General features: G+C 39.7%; 1 protein-coding gene across 4 annotated transcripts in view; it reads left to right on the forward strand.

Annotated features, from left to right (window-relative positions):
* TSR3 (TSR3 ribosome maturation factor) overlaps positions 1–10,660 on the forward strand; it is a 154,744-nt gene that overhangs the window by 19,601 nt on the left and 124,483 nt on the right. The window lies entirely within an intron of this gene.

Raw genomic sequence — 10,660 nt, forward strand, 5'->3', positions numbered from 1 at the left:
AGTCTTCATAATTCTTGATGAAGCATTCTCACTTTACATACAAAACTGTAATTTTATACATTTTCTTATCAAAACTGCTCATGCAATTTCATGGTGTTATAATGACTGTGTCCTGTAGAAAACTTTGGAAATGTCCTTATCCCTCGTGATTTTTGCCTTAGATTTCACGTGAACACCTTCCTATATATGATTCACCTGCTTCCAAAGGGTCTGATCTTGGATGTTTCAAACCTGCTCTAGCAACAACGCACTCTTAGCCTGGAGGAGTCAGTCTAACAAATTCCTTTTTGTAATAACTACATGCCTCACTTCATGCAACATGTACTATTCTCTCTTATTACATACTAAAAGAATGCAGTTTAAAAGACAGCAATACTGTGGCTTATGAAGCTGTATTTTTCCCAGCCCTGCTTACAAATTATATTTGCTTTTTAACAATCATATTATAGCATCATTAATAAACTGAAATTAATATACATTTTAATAAGCTGGTCTTGCCCTATAACAGTTTTCTTCCTCTGACACTATCAGTGTCATATCATACATATAATTATAATTATATTTTTATTTTTCTTAACTTGACAAAATACACCTCAGCGTCATAGTAGTCATCATTTTCTGTCAAAAATAGAACTGTCATTGATTTGTGCATGCAGTGGCATTTCATGTGCAGGTGAGGTTAAACATCTTGTAATCACAGCCTTTAGAACAGAAAATGCTAAAATGATTACAAATATAATAAAAAGTACAATGACAATACCCTGGATTATGCTAGTTCTCAGGTTACCAAAAATACTGCCTAACCATCCAAAAAGTGTCCAATTTGTGGATGTGCTGTCCAACTCTTTGGCCCTTTGTTCCATGACATTTGCCAGTTTTTCCTGTTCATCATGATAGTCACTAATATATGAAAAGCAATGGCTCCCTATGAGGGCACATGACCCCCCCCCCCCTTTTTCAGCAAGCATTATATCAAGTGCCATTCGATTCTGTAACACCACAGTTCGCATTTCAGTAATTTCTCGATTTGCCATCCTGATATGATGTGAAGTTTGTTGGCCACCTCCTGTAGAATTTGGGCAAGTATGGTGATTTCAAGCATTGTCCTTTGCGCTCCATACCCAGGATTAAAAATTGAAAATACTTGCTCAGTCCAGTAGATTGCTCTCTTATTTCTCAGTCTACCTGCTGGTGGGTGTTCAAAATGTTGAATGGCAGGAGTAATATAGCCTACAAAGCAACATCCAGACCAATCTGTAGGCAACCAAGGGTAGGCACGATTACCACAGATGTAGTAGCGGTCACTTATCATGCCCATGCTAGGCCCCCAGTCCTAGCTTTTTAAGTGCAAAGAATCTAACAAACTTTCATGCCTGGTATCATTACATTTGCTTTTCCCTACTGGTACAGTCGCATTTCTGGCATAACATATGTCTCCATGTTGTGTGGTTGCAATTGAAGAGAGACAACTTTTGAAAAAATCAGTTACATTATGCCAGGTTAAGCTGATGTCATTAAGGTCCTTTTCAAATGACACCTGTGATGCAGGGTTAGGAATCATGGGAATCCCTGCCTTGGAATGATGAGGTATATGTGAACATATCCAGCAGTTTGTTTTGTTTAACTTTTTGGCATATTGCCGAAGGACCAGCAAGAAACTGTTTTTTCTCGACCAGTTTATAGAAGGGAACAGCAGCAGAAACAAAGCAAACTTACCTGTTGTCACTGGATTTGTCATGGGCTGGTACTGAAGTTGACCTTCTCACTGGGCAGATGCTTTATCTGTCATACCTCGATCTCCCTCTGTTGGCTGCGATGATTTGTCTGGGGTCCCTACACAACTGGTCTTCTTGCAATGAGACAAATGGATCCACGTTGGTAGTCCTGCACAACGAACTGCAGTTAGAGTGGTGAGCAGGACCTGGAAAGGCCCCTTCACATCAGGCTCAGGCAGTTTTTCCTCTGAAAAACTTTCACATATACCCAATCACCCGGTTGTAGTTCATGACGGGGTTGGTCAAGAGGCTTTGGTAATGCTGCTCTTACTGTTTGATGATATTGTTGCAAAATTTTGAGGAGTGTCCTACAATAAGAAATCATAGCATCATCTGACAAAGTTAAATCAGCATTTCCCATTGGAGGGGTAGCTGGAAGGGCCATGGGTCTCCCTATTAATATCTCATATGGACTCAGTTTCCTGGTGGCATTCAGCGAGGCCCTCATACGCATTAATGCTAAGGAAAGGGCTTCGGGCCACTTTAAGTGGGTTTCAGCACAAATCTTTGAAATTTTATTTTTAAGGGTCCTGTTTACCCTTTCCACTAATCTAGATGACAGGGGTTGGTTGCGACAGTGAAGACTCAACTTAGTATTAAAAGCTTTACATAACTCTTTAAACAGATTATTATTAAAATGAGTTCCCTGGTCACTGTTAACAGTGCTGGGTATACCGGATCTCAGTATATAATCAGATAACAAAGTTTAATAACTGTGACTGCATCAGCTTTGCGACATGGGTAAGCTTCCACCCATGCTGAGAACATACACACTACCACCAAAATAAATTGTAAATTATTTGTCTTAGGCATCAAGATGAAATCCAACTGTATATTAACAAAAGGTCCCCAGGGTGGAGGTAAACATGCAGATTTTCTGGTGGCATGTTTGCTTATGTTATATTCCAAACAAATACTACAGTTTTGTACATACTGAAGTATCAAAAAGGAGACATGAAGGACGTACCAACTTTGGGTAATTTGATTAAATAAAGCTGGCTTACCTGTACAGGCCGGTAGATGATATGCCCTTACTAGGTAAGGTAGCAAAGAGGCAGGCGCCACCAGTTGGCCGTCCGGATGTCGCCATATACCATCAGAGGATTTTTTACATCCATTCTCGAGCCACCTCAGAACTTCTCCCTGCGATGCTTCAGCTTGAAAGGCTGACAATTTTGCAAAATCAAACGCATCATTACTGTTGTAGTTTGTTGCTGTCAACATACAAAGATGTTTAGAACAATTTACTACTGCTTGTTTAGCAGCTTGGTCTGCTAAGTTGTTACCTTTTGTAACAATGTTTAACCCCCTTTGATGTGCACAGCATTTGATTACAGACAGCTTTTTAGGTAATAAAAGTGCATCTAACAATGATTTTATGTACCCTGAATTTTTAATTTGATTTCCTGAAGAGGTTAAAAACCCTCTCTCTCCAAAGTTGCCCAAAGTCATGTACCACCCAGAAAGCATAACGGCTGTCTGTAAAAATATTGGCCAACTTGTCTTTGGCTAACTCACAGGCTTTTTGCAAAGCCACTAGCTCAGCTATTTGAGCAGAGTGAACACCCTCTAATCTTTGTTGCAACAATATTGTTTCCTTGGTGCAGACTGCTATTCCCGAGATCAACTTTCCTGTTTGATCTCTTATACAGGAACCATCCACAAACAGATGCATGTCAGCATTGGGTAGAGGAGTGTCCTTTAAGTCCTCCCTAGGAGAAAGCAAATAGATCCTTACACACACACACACACACACACACACACACACACACACACAAAATCATGCTCTTCACCATCCTCAGGAGTAGACAACAGAGATGCAGGATTTCGAACAGGACAGCGGATCAGAGAAATAGATGGATCAGAAAGAAGTATAAGTTCATATCTAGTTAGATGTGCAGTCGAGAGTGGTTGAGTTTTCATTTTAAGCAAAAGAGATGATGCAAAATGAGGGACAGCTACTGTGAGATCATGTCCAAGCACCAACGATTGTGCCAGATTAACTAGAATGGCAGCAGTGGCAACTGCCCTTAAACAAGTTAGGAAAACCTTTTGCAACAGAATCAAGTGCTGTGCTGTAATAAGCCAATGGACGATAGCTGTCCCCATATTTTTGTGCAAGTACTCCTTGTGCAAATCCATTTCTTTCATGACAGAATAAAATAAAAGTCTTATCATAGTCTGGTAACCCTAAAGCTGGGGCACTAGCTAAAGCTTGCTTAAAGTTTTGAAATGAGATTTCCTCTTCACTGTTCCAAAGGAGAGGCTCTGGTGTATCCTGCTTTAAAAGATTTGTCAAAGGTTTGGCAATTTCTGCATAGTTAGGAATCCACTGTCTACAGTATCCTGTCATACCTAGGAAAGACCTAAGCTATCTCTGAGTAGTCGGACCTGGGGCCTTAGATATTGCATCAGTATGAGATGGTAAAGCTTGCTACCCTGGGATATTAAATGACCAAAATAACGTACCTGAGATGACCACTATTGTAGTTTTTCTCTAGACACTTTGTGTCCCTTTTCTGCAAGGATAGTCAGAAGATGCAAGGTATCCTGCTGACATTGCTAAAAGGAGTTTGATGCTATTAGTAAATCATCTACATATTGTACTAATGCATACCCACCCGGAAATGTCACATTCTCCAAATCTTTTTTTAGAATTTGAGAAAATAATTAAGGAGATTCAGTATATCCTTGCGGCAACCGTGTCCATGTATATTGCTGTCCCTGATAAGTGAAAGCAAACAGAAACTGACTGTCAGGGTGAATAGGTATAGAAAAGAATGCTGAACATAAATCTATCACAGAAAAGTAACTAGCTGTAGGTTGTATGCAACTCAGTATTGTTGCTGGATTTGGAACAACTGGAAAAGTAGGTAGTACTGCATTATTTACAGCCCTTAAGTCTTGTACAAATCTATAAGTATCCTTTCCTGGCTTTTTCAGTGTATAAATAGGAGTATTACAAGGGTTTTAGCTAGTGTTATTATTCCTTGATGTATTAGAGACTGAATTACAGGTTTGATTCCCTGCTGTGCTCCTGGCTTTAGTGGGTATTGTGGAACTCTGGGGAGAGGTTTTGATGGATTTAATTTTATTTTTACTGGTTCTGCTGATTTCAGTATACCTACGTCATTTGCACGCTTAGCCCACAAGTTGGCAGGTACCTGCTGCAGTAACTCTCCATCTGGCTATATGCTTCCAGCAGGCTGTTCCTCAGCTTCTGCTAAAACTGCCAATACTTCCCCCTCCGATTCTGTTGGAACATTTAGATGCACCTCTTCTGGGGTACAATAAATAGTACAGCCCAGCTTACATAATAAATCTCTTCCTAGTAGGTTTACTGGTGCAGTAGTACTCAGAAGAAAAGAATGCTTTTCTTTGATCTGACCTAAAGAAATGGGGATGGGTTCTGAAACAGGATACGTAACCGTAGTATTTGTTACTCCAACTGCCTTTACTTTCTTTTCTGATACTGGTATTTGACTATCTGAAGTAATTTTTAGCATTGACCTAGTAGCTCCAGTGTCCACCAGAAATGGGGTTCTGGTTGAATTTATTTTCATCTTAACGTAGGGCCCATTTTCATCTATTGGCAGTAGAGGGTTAAGATTCACTTCTGTATTATTTTTTTGACCTAGTCAGTATGGAACTTCTTGAGTCCTTCCAATCTGAGGAGGTGGTGGAGGAAAAACTACATTACTATAATCTGGTTGCCACTCAGTCCAAGTGTCTTGGACTCTTTGCATTGTCCTGTGTGGGCACTCCCCTCTCCAATGTCCTTCTTCTCCACAATTAATGCAAGATGTATTAGATAAAGCTGGAGGGGCACTGCCAGCTCGTTGTTGCCAGCCAGCTACACTTTGTTCCCCTTGACCAGCACTTTTGCTAAATCCTCTAGCAATTCCTCTACCCCTTCCCCTGCTTCTACCTCGACCCCTTTGGTTTTCCAGCTGCCTGATTTGTAAAGTTAACAGCTTATCCTCAGTATCCTTCCTTCATTTTTCCTGAAACTCTGCACAGTGATTTGCAGCACTTAATAAAGACTCTAAGTCCTTCCCTTGCCAGTCTATGAGCACCTGCTTTGTTTGATTTTGTACAGGGGCTTGCAGACCCTGCACAAAGGCTGCTGTAATAGCTGGCTTAGCTTGCTCTTCTGGGTCTGGTATTCCTGAATGTCTAGCAATTACTGTTTTACGGCAACTCGTATAGTCTGCAGGGACTTCCCCTTTATTTTGTTTACATGCCTGTGTTTTAGACCAGTCAGTCCTAACTTGACACACATCTGTAATCTTGTTTAACAATGCTGTTCGTTAATCTATTAATGCATTTCCTATGAGAGTGAAATCTGTTATTTCAGCCTTTTCCAGTAACTGCTTTCTTAATTCATCTGAAGTAACTACCCTCAGCAGTTGATTTAAGTCTGTCAAAGTACGATTGTAACATTCTGTTATAGTTTTTAATTCTTCTTTGAATTTTAATGGATCTTCTCTAATATTTGGAAATTTTTTAGGCATAGTATGCAAATCAGCAGGTGTCCAAGGACAATGAAAAAGTTCCCTATTGTTAGCCCCCAAAATTTCCCTGAGAGGTGGCAATAGATCCCCTCTAGAGGTTGTAATCTCTTCTTGTTGTACTCTGTCATGTGAGCATGTATGGTAAGATACAGGAGTGTCAAATACTAATGCCCCTGTTGGGGAAGTAGAAGCTATCTGAAGGATAGGAAGAACCCCCCCCCCTCAACTGCAGATGCCTGTTCAAAAGATGAAGATTGAACAGCGGAACCAGTCTGAGATGTACCAGTATCATCTGAATTGGGTGTCCAATGGACAGTAGACCGAAAGGTAGGAGTCTGAGAAACAACATAGTCTTGTGCAGGAGGTACCCGTATTGGTGCATATGGGGGTGGGGGTGCAGTAGCTACTGGAGGATTATCATCCTCTTCAGAAGTTTCTGCTTTTTGGCCATCCTGAATTTGTTCCAAACCTGCTAAGACAGGATGAAGGGATCCCTTTTTACTGGTCTGTACTGCCTTTTTAACCTCTTTTACTTGTTGCAACAATTTATTAACATCCTGCAGCCCTCTTAATGCTGAATCCTTTTCCCTTTTAAGTGCTTCACTGTACCAAGAATAAAATGCTGTCATTTGTTCCCCACTTACTTTGCTTTTCTTTTCTTCCAAAATACCTTTCAGTGTCAGCAATTTAGTCTTATCATAAGTTCCATTTAATGGAAGTACCCCACCAGCACAATTCTTAGCAAGTTGAAACCAGTCATGCACATATTTGCAACTTTCCTTCCCATAGTTAAAATACATAAAGTATGCAGGTGTTCCCTTTTCAGGGATTTTGATCTTGTTTGCTTATCTTTGCTCCCATTCTTCTTATTTTATAAATCAGTAATAAAAATGTTAGGTTTACCTTACAACTCCTGGATCCTGGCAATTCCTAAGACAGAAAACTGTAATAATCCACACACCATACAGGGAGGGAATGGTAGGACGTCTGTTGGCGTGCAGCAACAGAGGAGAAGTTTCAATCAGTTTTTTTCCCTACAGCACCCCCTTGCTTTCGTCCCTGCGCGAGCTCAGAAGTTACAGCTCCAGCATTGTGGTCAAGATAACGGGGCAGATAGGTACTGTGTCCAGAACTGACCACTGTTTCGGGCCCTCTGAGGGTACTTTCACACAATCACACTGTTAAGTCCCAGCATGCTTTTGGGCTCATGAATTTATTTCAACAACGCATACCTCTACGTCCTATCATGCGGGTAGGCTCATGAATTTGTTTTAACAGTATATAGTCTATGTCCTATCATGCGGTGGGCTCATGAACTTGTTTATTTTTAGCTTTTAACTTTTTCTTTTCTTTTTCTCATGCATTCATACATTGACAAAATAAAAACATCTGTCATACTTCTTACCTTTCATTCCTAAGGGTACCGCCCTCGGCACAAGGCGCCGCCTTGTGTTAATTTGTCCTTAACTGTATGTGCACATACATTTACTATGCTCATTTACTGTGGAGTCCTCCCACTATTACTTGTATATCTGACAACTACTCAGTCAAAAAAAAAAACAGTCATGCATTTTACTACAAACAGTTATGCACTTATTGTACAAATACAGTCATGCACTTATTCTACATTTTGCTAAAATTGTCTAAAAGAGAGAAAGAAAGAAAAATGCAAACCAACCCTTTTCCCTTAAAAAAACAATTTCCCTGCACAGCCTAAATAGCTGCACATCTGAGTCTTTGACTATTCCATACAAAGCTGTGTGGAATTCACAGAAAATCTGTGATGAGCCCTATTCCAGAACTGGCCTGCAGCAATACCAAAGTTCAGATGCAGAGAACAGTACCAAATTGTTACAGACATAAATAAATAACATTAAGAATTCACCTTGTATGCCTCTAGTCAGGAACAACATTTCAGGATGTGCAAACAGAAATTTTATTCTTACAGCGCTGGGAGTTAGTCTTCACAATTCTTGACGAAGCATTCTCACTTTACATACAAAAACTGTAATTTTATACATTTTCTTATCGAACTGCTCATGCAATATCATGATGTTATAATGACTGTGTCTTATAGAAAACTTTGCAAATGTCCTCATCCCTTGTAATTTTCACCTTAGACTTCATGTGAACACCTTCCATACATGATTCACCTGCTTCCAAAGGGTCTTGTTTCTGACCTTGGATGTTTCAGACCTGTTCTAGCAACAACGCACTCTTAGCCTGGAGGACTCAGGCTAACAAATTCCTTTTTGTAATAACTACATGCCTCACTTCATGCAACATGTATTATTCTCTCTTATTACATGCTAAAAGAATGCAGTATAAAAGACAGTAATACTGTGGTTTATGAAGATGTATTTTTACCAGCCCTGCATGCAGATTATATTTGCTTTTTAACAATCATATTATAGCATCATTCTTCTTCTTCTTCTTTCGACTTTTCCCGGTTAGGGGTCGCCACAGCGGATCATCTGTCCGCTCATGATTGGCAGTGGAGTTTTACAGTGTCGAGTTGCCAGCCCGGTGCCTAACCTTCCACAGAAGGTACATATACGCGCACACTCACACCTAGGGCCAATTTAGAGTGTCCAATCCACCTACTGCATGTCTTTGGGATGTGGGAGGAAACAGGGGCAGCCGGAGGAAACCCACGCAACCACAGGGAGGACATGCAGACTCCGCACAGAAGGCACCCCAGCTGAGAATCGAACCGGAGAACCTCTTGCTCTGAGGCAGCAATGCTAACCACTGGCCGTCCCATATTATAGCATCATTAATAAACTGAAATTAATGTACATTTTAATAAGCTGGTCTTGTCCCATAACAACTGTTAAGGATAAGGAAGAAATTATGTACTGTTACTATTACTCAAGAAGCCCAGAATGTCTGCACAGAGAATATGTTGGAAGAGATGGAGAGAAATTAGAGGAAAGAAAAATCCTTGCACAAGAAAGCTGTTAAAAGCTACAGATAAATTAAGATCCTTAATACAGCAGGCAAAGTAAAGTACCATCTTGATGAAGAAACATTTTGCCACCTTGAAAAATAAGTGACAGAAGAAGTGAGAAAAGTTAAAGAACAAACAAAAACAATGATTTTTAAATATAAGAAACATATAGACATTGAGGAAAAATAGACATCTGATATTGGGCCTGATTTCAAAAGGCTTACTTTCTTAAACTGAGAGCAGGTCCATTGTAATCTGGCCTCCGGTATATGCCTGTTTATAGATAGGCCTTACCCTGAAGTAAGCCACTTTCAATGAGATTAAGTCATTTTGAATAAACACACACACCCATATATATCGAACCCAGTTAAGCGAAAGTGCACTACATCAAAAGTGCACTTTCGCAAAGGCCGATTCACCGAATCAAGGAAAACAAAATACTGTAAACACTATATTGCGGGGGGGGCAAACACCAATGTGGGGGGCTGCACCCCCCGAAACTCCACCTACTTAAATATACTAACTCCAAGATCACACTACAGTGGAGAAAAGGATATATTTCCTTATCCCCACTCTAACCTGCTTCGGTGAATCGGCTTTTGCGAAAGTGCACTTTCGCTTAAGTGGGTTCAACCTTCTTTTTGTCGATATATGTATGTGTGTGTATATATGCATATGTATATACATATAGACTTCTGTGTGTGTGTGTGTGTGTGTGTGTGTGTGTGTGTGTGTGTGTGTATGTATGTATGCACACACATAGATATGTATATACACACACATATATATATATATATATATATATATATATATATATATATATATATGGATCCTTGTCAGATTATCGAAGTTTCAAAACTTCGAAAGTCATATGATTGAGACCAAATGATTGAAATTCTGAAATTTCAAATGTTTTGAATGGAGATTGCATTACAGCACGGAACAGAAATTTACCCTTTTCTGCAATATAGTGTGATGTTGGAATTGGTATATTTAATTAGCAGGGTTTCCCCCCTGCAAAAATGTTAAAAGTAGAATTTTTTTTATTTATTTTTATGTTCGAAGTTCTGAAACTTCAATCATGTGATCTTGGCTATATGAGTTTTGAAACTTTCATAGATATATATACATATATATATATATATATATATATATATATATATATATATATATATATATATATACATACATAATGCTACTCAACGCCAGAAGTCTAAACCTCAAGATGCACGCACTCGAAACTCTCCTTAGCATGGAGAACATCGATATCTGTGCAGTAACAGAAACCTGGTTCAGGGCTCCCGAGAGCACCCCAGCACTATCAGGTTATACCTCATACCATGCTTTTCGGCCCCAAAACTTGGACCGAACCACAAAAGGAGGGGGAGTATTGATATTCATCAAAGATACCCACACCTCCA

This window comes from Protopterus annectens, chromosome 12.part0, assembly GCF_019279795.1.
Source record: "Protopterus annectens isolate FY-2018-M chromosome 12.part0, PAN1.0, whole genome shotgun sequence".
Classification (NCBI taxonomy): Eukaryota; Metazoa; Chordata; order Ceratodontiformes; family Protopteridae; genus Protopterus; species Protopterus annectens.